This window comes from Bos grunniens, chromosome 14, assembly GCF_055505025.1.
Source record: "Bos grunniens cultivar Pamir isolate PY7600 chromosome 14, Bosgru_T2T1.0, whole genome shotgun sequence".
In the NCBI taxonomy this organism is placed as follows: Eukaryota; Metazoa; Chordata; class Mammalia; order Artiodactyla; family Bovidae; genus Bos; species Bos grunniens.
This window is the reverse complement of record NC_141178.1, coordinates 52187273-52207645: the sequence shown is the minus strand read 5'-3', so window position 1 is coordinate 52207645 and position 20373 is coordinate 52187273. Positions and strand designations below refer to the sequence as shown.

The window sequence follows — 20373 nt, the reverse complement described above, 5'->3', positions numbered from 1 at the left end:
CTCTGGATGCATCCGTAAGAAGAAAGCAGAGCACTGTTAGGCTGACTCCTAGCTGACTGAGCAAACTTAACCAGAGTTCAAGTTCTGGATATGAAACGAGTAGAAGAATTCCAGAGGTACCTAACAGAACTCTACATCCGACTCTTTTTTTTTTTTAAGGGTACGGTTTTTCCATACACGCTGTGAGTACATCACTCTCTTTTTAAAATTTCATTTATCTATATATTCATCTGGCTACACTGGGTCTTAGCTGCAGCACGAGGGATCTTCAGTCTTCACTGCAGCATGCGGGATCCAGCTCCCTCAACAGGGATCGAACCTGGGCCCAGTGCATTGGGATCTTGAGGTCTCAGCCACTGAACCCCCAGGGAAGTCCCCTGACGTTTTGTTATTTATTAGGAAGCAGATCAGACTAATGTATATCAAATCTGCATATAAAACAAAGAGTAAACCACATTTAATTACAAAATAACCTGAAGAGAATGGAGTGTGTGTTTTTATGTAAGATAAACTGCATGCATATATAACAGTGGAAACAGTTTAAAACAGTTTCCTTTGAAAAAAAAAGTCAGAATATTTAAACTCTAATAGGAAGCAGTAAGTAAAGGCAACCTTAGGAAGCACTGAGGGTCAGATGTTATGTTCAGTAGCTTTAGTTGTGTCTGACTCTTTGTGATGCTATGGACTGCAGCCCGCCAGGCTCCTCCATCCATGGGATTCTCCAGGAAGAATACTGGAGTGGTATGCCATGCCCTCCTCTAAGAGTCAGATATTAATAATATCCAAATCAAGGATGCTCCTCTCTTCTCAATACAGGCCACATTTATGAGACTGAATTCAGTTCTGAGTATTACACTGGAAGATGCATTTATACATAACATTTTTAAAAGCACATACGGATATGACAAACTTAGTGTATTAAGAAGCAAAGACATCACTTTGCCAAGAAAGGTTCATACAGTAAAAGCTATGGTTTTTCCAGCAGTCATGTACAGATTTGAGAGTTGGACTATAAAGAAAGCTGAGTGCTGAAGAACTGATGCTTTCAAACTGTGGTGCTAGAGAAGACTCTGGAGAGTCCCTTGGACAGCAAGGACATCAAATCAGTCAATCCTAAAGGCAATCAACCCTGAATATTCACTGGAAGAACTGATGCTGAAGCTCTAATACTTTGGCCACTTGATGCAAAGAGCCAACTCACTAGGATAATATATAAGGAATAGTTGCATAAACTGAGATGCTTTAGGGAAAGACATAAAAACAGGGTGTAAACACACCAAGACACATCACAATAAAATTACTAAGAAAAACAACTGATGCCCAAACCAGACAAAAACATTACAAAAGGAAATCATGGACCAAATAGCTCATAAACAAAGACACAAAGATCTGTAAGAAAATAATTGTAAATCAAATCCAATAATATATAGAAAGGAAATGCATTATGATTAAATGGATATTATCATCTCAGGAATCAAACTGGTCTATTGTTAAAAAAAACAATAAATGTAATTCAACATATTAGAATTAAAAAATCATATAATATTTCAATTGGTAACAAAATTCAACACTCATTTATGCTAAACACTCTTTACTAGGAATAGAAGGACACTCTCTCATCTGACAAAGGACATCTATAAAAAACCTACAGCCACCTCATATTTGAAAATAAAAAAACTAAATGCTTTTGCCCTAAGATCATAAACAAGGCAAGGATGTTTGCTCTGTATCTTTAATAGGGTATTTAAAGTCAGAGCCCATGCATTAAGGCAAGAAAAAGAAATATGTGGCATCCAAACTGGAAAGGAAGAAGAAAAACTGTCTTTTATTTGCAGACAACATAATTATCTATACAGAAAATCCTAAAGACTTTACAAAAGAACTACTGAAATTCATAAAATATAGCAACATTACAGGACACAGATTTGATATGCAAAAGTCAATTGCATTCCTATATATTAGAAAAAATTATTGAAAAATGGAATTTTAAAAATAGCATTTCCAATAGCACCCAAAAACATGAAATACCTGAAGACAAACTTTACAGAATATGAGCAAGATCTGTACAATGAAAATTATAAAATCTTTTTGAGAGAAATTAAAGAGAGTTCCAGAAAAACATCTACTTCTGCTTTATTGATTACACCAAAGCCTTTGACTGTGTGGATCTCAATAAACTGTGGAAAATTCTGAAAGAGATGGGAATACCAGACCACCTGACCTGCCTCTTGAGAAATCTGTATGCAGGTCAGGAAGCAACAGTTAGAACTGGACATGGAACAACAGACTGGTTCCAAACAGGAAAAGGAGTCCGTCAAGGCTGTATATTGTCACCCTGCTTATTTAACTTATATGCAGAGTACATCATGAGAAACGCTGGGCTGGATGAAGCACAAGCTGGAATCAAGATTGCCGGGAGAAATATCAATAATCTCAGATATCCAGACGACACCACCCTTACGGAAGAAAGTGAAGAAGAACTCAAAAGCCTCTTGATGAAAGTGAAAGTGGAGAGTGAAAAAGTTGGCTTAAAGCTCAACATTCAGAAAACGAAGATCATGGCATCCGGTCCCATCACTTCATGTGAAATAGATGGGGAAACAGTGGAAACAGTGTCAGACTTTATTTTTTGGGGCTCCAAAATCACTGCAGATGGTGACTGCAGCCATGAAATTAAAAGACGCTTACTCCTTGGAAGGAAAGTTATGACCAACTAGACAGCATATTGAAAAGCAGAGACATTACTTTGCCAACAAAGGTCTGTCTAGTCAAGGCTATGGTTTTTCCAGTGGTCATGTATGGATGTGAGAGTTGGACTGTGAAGAAGGCTGAGCACCGAAGATTTGATGCTTTTGAACTGCGGTGTTGGAGAAGACTCTTGAGAGTCCCTTGGACTGCAAGGAAATCCAACCAGTCCATTCTGAAGGAGATCAGCCCTGAGATTTCTTTGGAAGGAATGATGCTAAAGCTGAAACTCCAGTACTTTGGCCACCTCATGAGAAGAGCTGACTCATTGGAAAAGACTCTGATGCTGGGAGGGATTGGGGGCAGGAGGAGAAGGGGACAACAGAGGATGAGATGGCTGGATGGCATCACTGACTCGATGGAGGTGAGTCTGAGTGAACTCCGGGAGTTGGTGATGGACAGGGAGGCCTTGCGTGCTGCGATTCATGGGGTCGCCAAGAGTCGGACACGACTGAGTGACTGAACTGAACTGAACTGAAAGACCTAAATAAATGGAGAAATGTATCAAGTTGTTATAAGACTAAACTGTGTTTTCCCCAAGAGATCTGCCAAGGTCGTAACCTGGCACGCATAAGCGTGGCTTTACTTGGTTCCTTGCATATGTAATCAAGTTAAAATAACAGTATGTTGGGTTACAGCAGGCTCTATAGCCAATATAACTCACGTTCTCATAAGAAGAGAGAAATGTAGACGGAGATACAAAAGGAGAAGATCATGTGCACAGGAAGGCAGAGATTTTAGAGTACTGGTTCTACAAGCCAAGAAATGCGGAGGATGGCCGGCAACCACCCGAAGCTAGAGGAGACAAGGAAGGATTCCTCTCCCAGAGCCTTCAGAGAGAGCATGCCCCTGCTGACATCTTAATTTCTGACTATGAGAATAAATTTGTTACTTTCAGTCATACAGTTTATAATAGTTGTCTTGGCAGTCCTAGGAAAGTAATAACATATGTTTATGGAAGGCTTGACGTCGTTTCCAATTTTTCTCAAGTTAATCTATAAATCCAATTAAAATTCCAGCATGCTTTCTTTAAAAAAGAAATTCTACAATCTATATGGAAACACAAAAGATCTAGGATGGCCAAAATATCTTTGAAAAGAATAAAAAAGATTGGAGGACTTACACTACCTGATTTCAAGACTTTTATTTTAAAACTATAGTAAACCAGACAATGTGGCTTTTACATAAAGGCAGATGTAGAGCATCAGAACTGAATAGAGAATTCAGAAACAGACTCACACTTGTGTGATTAATCAATACTCAACAAAGGTGTGGAGAAGGCAATGGCACCCCACTCCAGTACTCTTGCCTGGAAAATCCCATGGACGAAGGAGCCTGGTGGGCTGCAGTCCGTGGGGTTGCTAAGAGTCGGAGACGACTGAGCGACTTCACTTTCACTTTTCACTTTCATGCATTGGAGAAGGAAATGGCAACCCACTCCAGTGTTCTTGCCTGGAGAATCCCAGGGACGGGGGAGCCTGGTGGGCTGCCGTCTATGGGGTCGCACAGAGTCGGACACGACTGAAGCGACTTAGCAGCAGCAGCAGCAGCAGCAAAGGTACCAGAGTAATTCAAGGGCAAGTACCTATCTTTTCAACAGCTGGCACTGGAAAAACTATATAAACTTAAGAAAAAAATCCCAACATGCAATCTCTTGCTATACAAAAAAATCAATGCAGATCTTTATGTCTAAACATAAAGACTAAAACAAAATTTCTAAGAAAAAGTATGAGAATATATTCAAGATTTGGGGTTAACTAAAGATTTCCAGATATAAAAATACTAGTTATAAAAATTTTAGTTATGCTTAATTACAATTAAAAACTTCCCTTCAAAGGTAGTGTTAAGATATGAAAAAGCAAACCACTCAAATATTTGTAATAAAAAATCTGACCAAGGATTTGATCCAGATTATATTACACTAAAAACTCATCTTAATGAAAACTAATTCAATTTAAAACACAGGCTAATGACTTGAACAGACAAGTTCACAATGGGAAGATATATATAATGGGAAGATATACATCTTCACAATGGGAAGATATATAAATAGCTGATACACACATGAAAAGATGCTCAACATGTTTAATCACTGGAGAAATGAAAACCAAAATCATAAGATACCATTAAACACCCAAAAAAATGGCTAAAATTAAAAAGGTTGACAATATCTAGTGTTCGGATGTGAAGCAATCAGAACTCTCTGTAAATGAACCATATGCCCCCAAAATGATCTGAACATGAATATTCATAGCTTTATTCATAATATAAGCATCCCAAGGAGACAGTAAATGTTCAGTTATAGATCACTGCAATAAAGCAAATGCCACAATAAACCAAGTCAACCCAAAGTCTTCTGTTTCCCAGTATATAAAAAAGTTATGTTTATTTCCTGTGGTCTAGTAAGTGTGTAATGGGCCTCCCTGGTGGCTCAGTGGTAAAGAATCCACCTGTCGATGCAGGAGACTCGGGTTCAATCCCTGGGTCAGGAAGAACCCCCTGGAGTAGGAAATGGCAACCCACTCTAGCATTTTTGCCTAGAAAAAATGGGGATCTTCCCAATCCAGAGATCGAACCCACGGATCTTTTGTCTCCTGCACTAGCACTACCCGGGAAGCACTATTAAGAGTGTGTGTGTGCTTTAGGAGAGTGATGCATAAAATATATTTGGGAAAAAAAAAAAACTTGGGTGCCAGGGGATGGAACACTGGCATTAATACAGTGGAAGACCAGTCTTCAGGAGCTCTGCAAGAAGGCCGCTGCCTTAATCCAGAATAAGACGATGGCCAAGATTAGGGATGATCCATAGGAACGGAGAAAGGTGACATGATTCAGGGGACCAATTTGCTGTGTTTCAGGAGAAGGCTCGGTGCCCCAGGGACAACTGAGTGGAGGTGTCCATCTAGGAGTCTGGCTTGGCTTGAGCTAGAGAAGGGATCTGGGAGTAATCACTCAAGACCATGTGGTGAGTCAGAGAACAAATTTATGGCTGCCAGGAGTAAGGATGACGGGAAGGAACAGTCAGGGAGCTGGGGACAGACATGTACACACCGCTATTATTTAAAATGGATAAACAACAAGGACCTACGACATAGCACATGGAACACTGCTCGATGTTTTGTGGCAGCCTGGATGGGAGAGGAGAAATCAGTTCAGTTCAGTTCAGTTGCTCAGTCATGTCCAATTCTTTGCGACCCCATGAATCACAGCACGCCAGGCCTCCCTGTCCATCACCAACTCCCGGAGTTCACTCAGACACACGTCCATCAAGTCAGTGATGCCATCCAGCCATCTCATCCTCTGTCGTCCCCTTCTCCTCCTGCCCCCAATCCCTCCCAGCATCAGTCTTTTCCAATGAGTCAACTCTTTGCATGAGGTGGCCAAAGTACTGGAGTTTCAGCCTTAGCATCATTCCTTCCAAAGAAATCCCAGGGCTGATCTCCTTCAGAATGGACTGGTTGGATCTCCTTGCAGTCCAAGGGACTCTCAAGAGTCTTCTCCAACACCACAGTTCAAAAGCATCAATTCTTCAGCGCTCAGCCTTCTTCACAGTCCAACTCTCACATCCATACATGACCACTGGAAAAACCATAGCCTTGACCAGACGGATCTTTGTTGGCAAAGTAATGTCTCTGCTTTTCAATATGCTATCTAGGTTGGTCATAACTTTTCTTCCAAGGAGTAAGCGTAAAAAAAAAAAAAAAAAAAAAAGGAGTAAGCGTCTTTTAATTTCATGGCTGCAGTCACCATCTGCAGTGATTTTGGAGCCCCCAAAATTAAAGTCTGACACTGTTTCCACTGTTTCCCCAGAATGGATACATGTATATGTATGGCTGAATCCCTTTGCTGTTCACCTGAAACTATCACAACTTGTTAACTGGCTATACTCCAACGGAAAAGAAAAAGTTAGAAAAATAATAATAGGTATGATTGCTTCCCCCCAAAAGAAGACCATGTGGTAAGATTGAAAGTCAAAGTCACTCAGTCGTGTCTGACTCTTTGCAACCCCATGGACTATAGGGTCCTTGGAATTCTCCAGGCCAGAAAACTGGAGTGGGTGGCCCTTCCCTTCTCCAGGGATCTTCCCAACCCAAGTCTCCCACATTGCAGGCGGATTCTTTACCATCTGAGCCACAGTGAATCACCAGATTACTCAAGGAGAAAAGATAAGACAGTTAACACCAAAATCTTTAGACTTACAAACAGGAAAGGCCTGGGAGGGCAAAACTCGCAAATAGTTAACTATTCAAAATAACCAGCAACACCCATGTAGTTGTTTTTTTTTTTTTTTTTCCTTTCACACATGAATACAAATCACATTCCCTCTTAAACCTATGTCATATTGAAGCCAGTAATAAACATCTTTAAGTGTAATACGAAAAGCAAATGACAAGAAGGCCATCACTCAACAAATTTCTAACTGCATCCCTGGCAGGGCTTATAGCTTCTTCCTAGGCTAGCGAAGGAACTTCTGGTTCAGACCCTTCCTCCAATCCAGGCTCTCTTAGTTCCTTTATAAAATGAAAGCAAGATACAGTAGATAATATTAAAAATTCTTCCATCCAGTCCTGTAACACACTGATTTGGAACAAGGAGCCAAGAATAAATAAAAGTGAATTAAGACAAAACTTGTGTTCCAATTTCTATTATTATTTACTCAGTGGCAGTAATGAATCGGTTTAAGCCTCTGAGACCACTTCCACCTTCAACAATGGACTGCTTTAGAGAGTGGATCCTATCACTGGACACGATGGAAAATGCTAGAAAATATCTACAGAAATAAATTCATGAGCTGGTAATAAAGAATATCTGGGCAAAAACTAAGTAAAGGCAGGAAGGCACAAAGAGAGGCAGAGTACTGAGTACTGAAGCTGGCTCTAGCATCCAGGCCAAAGTCAAGTGGGTGAGCCTGAACTCTGGGTTTCTCACAACCTCCTGAGTTGTGAACATGGAACAACCACCACAAAAAGCGTTGAAGCCCATGGTCTGCCCAAGTAGAGACAGCACCTCTGAGTAACCACTACTAAGGAATACAATGAGCAGGAGTAAATACATCGTATGTATACCTACGGCTCATTCAGGCTGAGGTTTGACAGAACACAACAAAATTCTGTAAAGCAACTATCCTTCAATAAAAAAAAAAATTAATTAATTAAAAATAAAAAACAAAAAAACCCAGCCTGAGTCAAACCACATCAAATCATGGTGTGATTTGACCAGCATCAGCTTGGAGAACAATACAGACATACACAGGCTAGTGAAAAGACTGTCATCTTTTGCATTTGTTACCATTTTGATGAACTTAATTGCAAAGGCAGTTAAGACTAACTGATGCTACCTTAAGTAGTAGGAACTGTGACAATGTATTTTAAAAAAGCAATTTCGTAATAAGGTTCAGAAAAAAGAACTATTTTCTCTTACCATTTATTTACATTTAATAAAATGAAAAGAACACCAAGGCTTCTGTACTTAGCACATGTAATTACAATGCTTTGGCTAAAAACAATAGACAAAGAATTAAAATGGCAAAATTAACTCAATTTATGGCAAAGTATGTCATACTTCTTGAAGAAATGCATTCATTATCAACAATCTAAAAAGAAACAGAAAACTTAATTTATACTATCTAACATCAAAAAAACTGTCTCACTAAAAAGGAATTTTATCCATAGAGACAAAAAGTAGAATAGAGGTTCCTAGCGGCTGGGAAAGAGGGGACCAGCAATCAGTGTTTAATGGGTACCCAGCTCTGTGTGGCCAATGAGAAAGCTGGGCAGATGGGGAGAGAGGTGATGTTTGCCCCACACTCGTGAATATACTCAACATCACTGAATGGTACATCTAAAAGTGGTTAAAATAATAAGTTTTATCTTAGGTGTATTTTAGCACAATTTCAAAAACACATAGGCAAAAAAAAATTTTTCATCTAATTTCCCTCAAAGTTTGGATTCTCTTAAGTTTGAAATTCGTGCCAACATGTATCTTCTTAAAGCTGGACCAGGAGAGCAGAGACTTTGGATCATGTGATCACAGGTTCAAACCTTAGTGTCCAGTTTTGCTACAAGTCACATTCTAAAAACCTCTGTTTCCATTCTTCCATTTGGTGACGTGCTGTGTCACATTGATTGATTTGAGGATACTGAAAAATCCTTGCATCCCTGGGATAAATCCTATTTGATCACAGTATGTGATCCTTTTAATGTGTCGCTGGATTTGGTTTGCCAGTATTAATACTTTGAGGATTTTTGTGTCTATGTTTACTGATGTAGTCTGCAATTTTCTTTTTTTGTGGTATCTTTGTCTGGCTTTGGTTATCACGGTAATGGTGGCCCCACAGAATGGCGTGGGTATATTCTTTCCTCTGCAACTTCTGGGATGAGTTTCAGAAAGGTAGGCATTAGGGGAAGCTGTGTGGCAGTCGGATGCCCGTTTGTTTCAGAAAGTCTCACCGTTCTTTCCACGCTCTGTTCCTCTCTTTCCTCCAGGAGGAAGTTGATCCTGGTGATTTCAGCCCATGCATTAAACAGGAAACAATAATAAATGTGTAGAATTCATATTTTTCTAAAGGGAACTTAAAAAACTGATGCTACATGTTGTGTACAAAACTGGTTTATGCCACATGGACAGAGAATCACAAGTTTGGTTTTGGTACTTCTCGTCCCTCTTTGTATTCAGTCGTATAGTACTTCCAGATTCAAAATGAGAAGAAGCGCTGTTCTGTATCAAACCATCTACAAGCAATAAATGTTATATTTAAAAAAAAAAAAGAAAGGTAGGCATTAACTCTTCTCTAAAGGCTTGACAGAATTCGCCTGTGAAGCCATCTGATCCTGGACTTTTGTTTGTTGGAAGATTTTTAATCATGATTTCAATCTCACTACTTGTGATTGGTCTATTTATATCTTCTATCTGTTCCTGGTTCAGTCTTGGAAGGCTGTACCTAAGAATTTGCCCATTTCTCCTAGACTGTCCTATTTTATTGTCATAGAGTTACTTGTAGTCATCTCTTACGATCCTTTGTATTTCTGTGTTGTCCACTGTAATTTCTCTTTTTTCATTTATAATTTTACTGATTGGAGTCCTGTCCTGTTTTTTCTTGATGAGTTTGGCTAAGGGTTTATCAGTTTGTCTTCTCAAAGAACCAGCTTTTAGTTTCATTATCTTTGCTATTATTTTGTCTCTCTCTTTTTTAAAGCCATGCCATGCAGCATATAGGACATCAGATTCCTGACCAGGGATCAAACTCACACCCTCTGCATAGGAAACACAGACTGTTAGCTTCTAGACTGCCAGGAAAATCCTTTATCATTTCTTTCCTTCTAACTGTGGCTAAAAGGCACATGGAAAGATACTCAACATCACACTAACTATTACAGAATGCAAATCAAAGCTACAGTAAGGTATCACCTCACACCAGTGAGAATGGCTATCATCAAAGAATCTGCAAACAATAAATGCTGGAGAGGGTGCAGGGAAAAGGAACTCCTACCTGTTGGTGGGCATGTAAAATGGTACAGCCACTAAGAAGAACAGTATGGAGGACATAGAAAAAACTAAAAATAGGGCCCCCATACATAGATCCAGCAATCCCCACCTGGGCATATACCTGAAGAAAACAATAATCCAAAAAGACATATGCACCCCAATGTTCACTGCAGCTGTTTAAATGAATTTAATCACAGGTGTATCTACTTGTATTGGCAAAACAATTTATAGCTACGTCGTGACGCTTTTGTGACCCCATGGACTGTATAGCCCACTCCTCTGTGGAGTGGGTTGCCATTTCCTCTTTCAGGGGATCTTCCTGATCCAGAGATGGAACACGTGTCTCCTGCAGGTGGATTCTTTACCACTGAGCCACTGGGGAAGCCCATATCCCTCTCCAGTATTCTTGCTTGGGAAATCCCATGAACAGAGTCAGACACGACTTACAGAGTAAACAAAAACAGCAAATATATGAGCTTTTAAATTTACTATTTCAAACACATGTGGGTTCAAGAACCCCTTGCCAAAACCCCACCTTCTCCTGGGATCTGCCACAATCATTTGGGAACTATCTGTCAGAGGACCATGAGGTCAGGTGTGTGTGTACGCATGCCCCTCCCCTCCCCCTACCCCAAAGACACCCACTTCTAAAAGAGGTATGTCCCATTCAATATACCACAGCACTTTAAAAAAAAAAAAAAAAACCTGATAAAACTGAGGAGGTAAAGGTGATATGAGAAAAACTGATAAGAAAAACACACAGGATCAAGGTTAAAAGGGGGACACTCCAACGAACACCAAGTATTTAACCCTCTCACCAAGCTGCATATATAGTACCTTATCATCCTTCCCTACCCTATAGGAGGATATTTTTTATTACCAAGAAGACATAGAAAACCAGTTAATATTTGTCTTTTATGGCACAAATTTAACCTCATTATCTCATTTTCACCCTATACTTGCTCCAAATAATCTGCTCACATTTTCCTGATCAGAGCCTGGACATGGCCACGGCCACACCTGTACCAGCTCACTTCCTTCATCTAGAATACACTCCCTCCCACTCGGGAAAGTCACGTCAGTTTTAACACCTCCAGTGTGTGGTTGTGTAAAGAGAAAAGTAAAAGTCAGAAATTTTTGTCAGCCAAATTTCAAGATTTAATGAGGAAGCTTAAAAAAATTTAAAAAGAACTGCAATAGCTAATACAGCTTAAAGATTTATTGTATGAACAATTAAGAGCCAGTTGTATAAAGTTCAGGCAATCTGCAACTGATTAATAAGATGTATTTAGAGAATTTCTTGTTTTGAACTTGGAATAGTAGATTGTACTATATAGTTGCACTGCTAATTTAAGACAATGTTTCAAGTACAACTGATATACAAAATTATGACTCCTGTTCACTGAAAAGTTTCTAAAGTGTTGAGCAGAAAACAATTTTCAAAATTTGACAAATAAACGGTTAATTGAAAGGCATTAGTATACTTCACAACTTACGTGATTCTTACATTACTTTATGAGTGTAAATTAATACACACTTTCTGGAGGGTAGTTTGGCAATGTTTATTAGAAGGCTTTAAACCACACCTAACATTTTAACGAGTCATACCACTTCTAGGAAATAATCTTTAAGGAAGCTACCATAATGGACTGATTGGTTAACTATTAAAGTGAAATATGGAATAGCCACAGTCATTTACAGTGAGTGGTATACAATGTAAGTGTTCTATTTTCAAAAAGAATTAATTCCTGGATACTTTTAACTACTTGAAATCTGCAGTAAAAACAATGCATATATTCCATATGTAAATACACACAGACAGAAAGTAGATGACTAGTTGCAGGGGCTGGGGAGGGGAGTAAGAAGTGACTCTGGTTTCTTTTTTAGGTGATAAAAAGTGTTCAGAAATTAGTAGTGGAGGTGTGCAATATTCCACAACTTTGTGGATATATGAAAAAACATGCTGCATATTTCAGAAGAGTGAATTTCATGGTATGTGAGTCATTTCTCAAAAAATACCCATATTCAAACATTCAATATTTTTAACTCTTTGAGCACTCCCACCTCTGGCATCTCTATGTATCTGACTGTTTCATGTATGTACTATTGATTAACAAAGTCTGAGTTAACCTTCTTTTTTCTCATTTGCTCCCATGTGTGGTTCCTCATGTAAAACTGTGCTAGATCTACAGAAGCAACTAAGCTCTAAAAACAAATGCAAGGCAAAGTTCAGATGCATCTGCTCAGTATATACTGTCATTAAAATGAAGCAGGTTTATACTAATAGATGAGCATGCAAGAACACACTGGGGTTGTGTATTGTAATTTTTAATGCTTGGTGTGACTGCGGCATACTTTACTGACTTTATGACCAACAAGACGGACGGGACTTTAGATATCATGACTGACATCTACACTGAAGCAAACATTTCCGAATATTTTTCCTTCAAAATTCCAGATTATTAATTTTAAAATATTCTGAAACTGCAAGGGAAGCTTTAAATAAAACAGTTAACATTTTTTTTAACAGCTTTCTTGAGCTACAGCTCACAAATCATGTAATTCCCCCATTTGAATAAACAATGCAATGGCTTTTACAACAGTATAGTGACAAATTCATGCACCCATCACCAGTGTTAATAGTATTTTCATCACCCCAAAGGAATTCCCAGATCTGTAAGAAGTTACTCCCCATTCTCCCTCCCCAAGCCCACTGCAACCACCTATCTTTTTATCCTGATTGAAATACATTTCCTGAATAGTTTATATAAATGGAATCATGCCCAATGAGTCTGGCTTATTTTCTGTCTCAGCATGTTTTCAAGATTCACCCAAGATGCACCACAGAGCACAAATTTATCTTTTTTATTATTGAATAATATTTGTCCATTATGGAACTCAGTCCTGAATATTCATTGGAAGGACTGACGCTGAAGCTGAAACTCCAATACTTTGGCCACCTGATGCAAAGAACTGACTCATGGAATAGACCCTGATGCTGGAAAAGATTGAAGGTGGGAGGAGAAGGGAATGGCAGAGGGATGAGATGGTTGGATGGCATCACCAACTCAATGGATATGAGTTTGAGTAAGCTCCGGAAGTTGGTGATGAACAGCCTGGCATGCTGCAGTCCATGGGGTCACAAAGAGTCGGACACGACTGGATATAACACTTCAGTCTATCAGCTAATGAACATTTGGGCTATTATGGCTATCAATTTAATAATGCTGTTATAAACATTCATGTACAGATTTTTGTGTGGCCCTGTTTTCCCTTCTCTTAGGTATATACCTAGAAGTGAAACTGCCAGGTTGTAGCATAACTCTACACTTAGGGTTTGAGGAACTGCCAAACTGCTTTCCAAGTGACTGCACCATTTCACATTCCCACCAGTACTGTATGAGGATTCTGATTTCTCCACATCCTTGCTAAGACTTACCATCTTGACTTTTTAAGTCATGTCCCATTGTGGTCTTGACTTCTATTCCCTGGTGGAAAAGATGTTGGACTATCTTCCATATCCTTATTGGCCATTTGTAAATCTTCTTGGGAGAAATGACTATTCAGACCTTTGATCCATTTTTTAATTGGGCTTTCTTTTTATTATTGAGTTATATGAGGTTCTTTTACATCCTCGATATGACTTCCTTATTAGGTATGTGATTTGCAATTATTTTCTTCCATTATGTGGGTAGTCTTCACTTTCCTGAGAGTGTACTTGAAGTACAAAAGTTCTCAACTTTGATGAAATCCAAGCTATCTATTTTTTTCTTTTCTTGCTCATGTTTTTCACACCAAAGAATCCTCTTCGAATCCAAGGTCATAAAGATTCACCCTATGTTTTCTTTTAATTTGGAAAGTTTCAGTTTCTAGATTAGGTCTCTGATTGTAAGTTATTAGGATCAACTGTCTTTGTGGGGTTCTGGTATCAGGGTAATACTGGCCTCATAGAATGAGCCAAGAAGAATACTATTAATATTCACAATTTTTCTTGATGAATGAAAACTTTTACTACACAATCAAAATAAAATAGAAAAATATATACTGAAGCTGATAATATGATTGGAAGTGTCATCCACAACCCTCTGTAGACAACACTGTTGGCTGTATATTCAACAGCCACCCCTCCTCCTTTCCTTCCTAAAGCAACATTTTGTTCACCTGTGTAGACAGCCATGAGCATCAGAGGAGTGTGGGCAGCCTCAGACCTGGAGAGTGGGCTCTGACTGGTCCACACCAAATCAGGATGGGCCCATCTCTCTTGCCAGGGACCAAGTCAGAAATGGCCATGTGAAGTTGTCAGGTGTGATGCAAAGTTTGCAGTGGGAGGCTTCACGCGATGGGCTTCTTTGCACTTAACATGATACAAAACGGAAGACAGCCCTTTCTTCCTCTGAAAGTTGTCCTGTCTGGATACAGAGAACTGTACAGCCGCAGCAGGGATACAGCATCATACCAAAGACAGTAAAACAGAAACACAGAAAAAGCACCTGGGTCAGTAATGGCGATACCGAGCTGGTCCATCAACTAAACCTGGAGCCACTCTTGAGTCTTCCTGCTGAGGCTTTTGTTTGCAGAAACTGGAAATTAGTTTTCGGCTACCTGCAACTAAGAACTAGCTGTATAATGAGTGGTGAGAGGGAGCCTGTGCGCATCAGCTCCAGGCACCAAATTGTGCACTTGTCCCAACAATTTGTTCACTGGCCTTATGTCGACAGCATCGTATCAGCCATGGTAAGGGTAAGTACACTGGCAGAAACTGGCAAACGACACAACTCAGGGTTACTTTTTTCCTCAGGGATCTCGTCATTTTAAGCCCTTCCCAACACACCTCTGGATACAACTCGATTTAAGATTTTTCTGTTCATCAAATCAACCTTTTTATTCCCATAATAAAGCTATAAATGAGTATTTACCAAGTTTACCAACAGAATACTGTACATATTTGAGTTTCTAATAAGACTATTCAGAAAAAAATCTCAAGTATCTGAAATATTACCATAAAATATTCCAAATGAAAAATTATTGATAATATAAATTTTAAAAGATTATAAAACATTATGTACAGTAAAAGCCAGAAAGAAAGAATATATTTGGATAGATAATAGGATTGTTGAGTGAAGCGAAAGTCCCTCAATTGTATCTGATCCTTTGCAATCCCATGGACTACAGTCCATGGAATTCTCCAGGCCAGAATACTGGAGTGGACAGCCTTTCCCTTCTCCAGGGGATCTTCCCAACCCAGGGACTGAACCCAGGTCTCTCGCATTGCAGACAGATTCTTTACCAGGTGAGCCACAAGGGAAGCCCAAGAATACTGGAGTGGGTAGCCTATCCCTTCTCCAGCAAATCTTTCCAACCCAGGAATCAGACCAGGATCTCCTGCATTGCAGGTATATTCTTTACCAACTGAGCTATCAGGAAAGCTCGATACCAATATGTTCATGCTGTCATCTCTGGGTGGTAGAATTACAGATCATTCTTTTATTTTTGCCTGATTATTTTTCCCCTAAAATTTCCATCACGAACATGTATTACCTTAGTAATGACGAAAAATACAACTCATCCTTTTAAAAGGAAGAAATTTGGTGTTTTTTGTTCATGAACACGAGAAGACACTATTTTTTTATTTCATTTGTATCCAGGTAGAGCCTATATAATCCTCTGCAGGCAGGAAGAGAGTTCCAGTTTTTAAACTGGGTGATTCTGTGCTACTATCTATAGCACAAAGTCATAACCCTGTTCTCTGACACTACCTCAAGAAGATGTTGTAGGCAGAAACTGAATTATAATATGCATTATAAGAAGAGTGGCTGAATTCACATAATCCTTTGAAAATAAAATCTGAATCAAAATCTCTATTTTGAAATATGCATGTGATACGATCCATGAAATTGCATTAATTCTATTCTTAAAGATAATGAAGTAAAAAGCACAGGTCGAGTGTCAAAAGATTTGGTTGCTAGAGGTCAACCTTATTGTCCCTAGGATCTCTGGCAACCAGCAAAACTCTCTGAACCTAAACCTTTGCATTTGTCAAGTGGGGCTAATACCTTCCCATCTCTCTTCACAGGTTGAGACAAAGGAGAAAGATGGTATTGTATGTCACCACTTCATTACAGACACGTTTTAAGTCTTGTAACAACTGCATTATGTCCCACTCTGATACAAAAGACAGCAGTTACAACTAACAATGTATGATGCTAGTTTCCCTGGTAACAAGCTAACTGCCTCACTGCTTTAAAAAGCTTTGTATTAAAAAATCTCTTTTCTTTGCTGCCTTGCTGTGTTTTACTTGCCTCAAAAAATATAAGAATGCTATCAATAAGGTACTGTTGCTGCTGCTGCTAAGTCGCTTCAGTCGTGTCCGACTCTGTGCGACCCCATAGACGGCAGCCCACCAGGCTCCCCCGTCCCTGGGATCCCGAAGGAAATGGCAACCCACTCCAGTGTTCTTGCCTGGAGGGTACTGTTACCACAACACAATATTGGATGGGAGAGAAAGCTATAGATCATGTCCTGTACAGCGCTGCAAAAGTCCTAAACAAAATACCAGCAAGTAGGACCATTAGAGGAATAATATACCTTAACCAAGTAAGAATCATTCTAGGAATGTAACAGCTAATTTCAGAACACTTACTAGGATAATTTGCCAAATCAGTGGTTCAAAGGTGAAAAACCGTAAGCATCTCAAATAGATGCCCCAAAATGCTTACAAATAAAAGAAACAACCATTCCCAAATAAATACTCCCAATGAAGTAAAGGTAAAAGGGCAAAATTATCATTATTTGCAAACACTGCATTACTTGCAGGTGATTAGGAAATAAACAAGGTACTGAAAAACCATTAGAAAAAGAAAGAAAATTCAGTATGCAGCTGATGACAAAATTAATACAAAAATCAATAGTTTGTCTACTCAGACAGCAAGATCAAACCAGTCAATCCCAAAGGAAATCAACTCTGAATGCTCACTGGATGGACTGGTGCTGAAGCTCCAATACTTTGGCCACCTGATGTGAAGAGCCGACTCACTGGAAAAGTCCCTGATGCTGGGAAAGATTGAGGGCAGGAGGAGAAGCAGGTGACAGAGGATAAGATGGTTGGATGACATCACCAACTCAATGGACATGAGTTTGCGCAAACTCTGGGAGACGGTGAAGGACCGGGAAGCCTGGCATGCTGCAGTCCATGGGGTCACAAAGAGTCGGACACAACTAAGCGACTGAACAACTTACGAACAGAAAACATAACGAGAGAAAAGATTCCAATGACAACTGCAACTGAAGTAAACCTGGGTATAAACAACAAAAATGATAAAGGACTCTACAAAGAAAATTTTCATCTCTATTTAGGCATCTCAGAAAAGACTGGAATAGAAAGACTCAGTACTGGAACGAAGCTCAGTATTGGAATGAGGGCAGTTTCATCAGTCAGGCTCCAGGCAGGAAACTGATGATACAATTCAAGGAGTAACTGAGAAGAAATTCAGGAAAGAAATATTTACTAAGGTCTGGGTGTGGTGAAGCTCTCAGAAGCCAGCAGTAGCAGGAAGCTGTTACTTCTAGATCCTAGTGAGGACTCTCACCATAGGTGAGGAAATACCAGGTAGAAGGTGAACCTTCAGGAGACAAACAGTGCTAAGAGGGTGAGAGGCTGGGAAATACACCCTGAACCTCTCCTTCCTCCACCGCCCATCTGCTGCCAACCCTCCCACGTCCAGCAAGAAGCCAGGGGCAAGAGACAGCCGGCCAAAGAAATCCACAAAGGTCAGCCTCCTGAGTTGGTGCAAAAAGAAGACCCAGCAGCTTGTCTCTTCTGACTTCTTACTCTCTGTTAGGCACTGCTCTAACCATGTTGTTTGGATGAATTCTAAGAAGGGCAGTTTGCCCACACAACAAACTTGAACAATCCCAGCAAAACATACCAATAGGATATTTTATGGGTCTGAGAGGGGAGTTTTTGACTAATGATAAATACTTCTAGAATAATAAACATGCATGCCCAACCAGGTAGGGGAAAAAAGAGGGGACAAGAGTCCTCTCATATATTTTAAAGTATTATTAAGCTATAACACACACAACAGTTTAATCCTGGCACATCAACAGACTGCTCACTCAAAGAGAATAGGGTACAGCAATAAACCAAAGAAATACCAGAATTTCACTCATGATAAAGGTGGCATTTCAAATACATGGGGGTAAAATTGTCTATTTAACAAACGGTTTAGGGGAAACTGGATAGTAAGTAAAGGAAAAAAGCTAGATTTGTGCCTGATTTCTTACACCACAATAAATTTTAGAAGAAGCAGAGATCAAAACATGAAAAACAAACTGTGGAAATAGAATTATCAATGTAAAAGACTGGAAGAATACAAGAAAGCTCTGTTATCTTGAGGCATAGCAGATGAGACTCTAAGTATGACAGAAGCCTTAAAAGGGGTGAAATGATAGACTTCACTAAATTACCACACACAAAGAATTACCATAAAAAGTCAAAAGAGATTAAATACTAGTAACATTATAAGAAGAATTATTTCCCTAATGTTGGGACACTACTTTTATGATACAACAAGACATTTTACATGTTATTTAAAAATATAAATGCCATTAAAATAAAAATGTGCATAGTATCACTTACAACTAGAGAAGCAAAACATACTTAAGTAGATACCTTTTTAACCCAGCACATTGTTGAGGACTAAAAACATTGATGATAACACCTCAGTGCCAGTGAGGGTGTGGCGATGACAGAAGAAAGAAACAGCAGGTATTCTGCGTTATTCAAACTCTCATCATCTAACTCAGGAACCAGCGCCCGCCCAATCAGTTTTCAAATGGCCCCCTCACTGTACAGACTGTCCCTACTCTGGCCATCCAAATCTTAGGAACTAAACAGATTTCAGTAACACCACATCTCTCACTATTTGAACTCACTGCACAAACTCTCACTGTGTTAATTTAAGAAAAGATATGAACAAGGAACACACTGTGAAGTATACAGACAGTTTTACAGTAAGAATGTCAATTGATGCAACCCTTTAGGAGCTAAAGGAATTGTAAATGCATGTAGCTTTTGACCCTACTTCTTCTCCTTCTAGAAATGTACACCATGGATATACTTACGTGGGAATGTGAAAACACATGCACAGGATATTCACTGCAGCACTGTTTATAAAAAGACACACAAACAAAAGTACTATTAGCCTAAATATCTTTTTTTTTTTGGCCACACCATGTGGCTTGCAGGATCTTAGTTCCCCAATCAGGGATTGAACCCAGGCCCTGGTAGTGATGCCACTGGCCTGGCAGAGAATCATACATACGTAAATGCTCAGTTGTGTCAACTCTTTGTGGCCCCTACGGACTGTAGCTTGCCAGACTCCGAAGTCTCTGGGATTTCCCAAGCAAGAATACTGGAGCAGGTTGCCATTTTCCACTCCAGGGGATCTTCCTGACCCAGCAAATTTCCTAGCCTAAATATCTTAATCAACAGGAACATACAAGTTAAAGAATATTCATGCAATGAATTCATGAGTTCCCAGTTTTCCAGAGATGACTGATACTGGGAAAAGACCACTTAGTGAAACTAAGAACCAAAATGTCATTGTAAATATAAAAAATGATAATTGTTTTCTAAGATGGGCTCAATAAAGGACAGAAATGGTATGGACCTAACAGAAGCAGAAGGTCAAGAAGAGGTGGCAAGAATACACAGAAGAACTGTACAAAAAAGATCTTCATGACCCAGATAATCACGATGGTGTGATCACTCACCTAGAGCCAGACATCCTGGAATGTGAAGTCAAGTGGGCCTTAGAAAGCATCACTATGAACAAAGTTAGTGGAGGTGATGGAATTCCAGTTGAGCTATTTCAAATCCTGAGAGATGATGCTGTGAAAGTGCTGCAATCAATATGCCAGCAAATTTGGAAAACTCAGCAGTGGTCACAGGACTGGAAAAGGTCAGTTTTCATTCCGATCCCAAAGAAAGGCAAATGCCAAAGAATGCTCAAACTACCGCACAATTGCACTCATCTCACATGCTAGTAAAATAATGCTCAAAATTCTCCAAGCCAGGCTTCAGCAATATGTGAATTGTGAACTTCCTGATGTTCAAGCTGGTTTTAGAAAAGGCAGAGGAAC

General features: G+C 39.4%; 1 protein-coding gene across 12 annotated transcripts in view; it reads right to left on the bottom strand.

The window, feature by feature from the left end:
- PDE7A (phosphodiesterase 7A) overlaps window positions 1–20373 on the bottom strand; it is a 106602-nt gene that overhangs the window by 61556 nt on the left and 24673 nt on the right. The gene's annotated exons all lie outside the window — the stretch shown is intronic.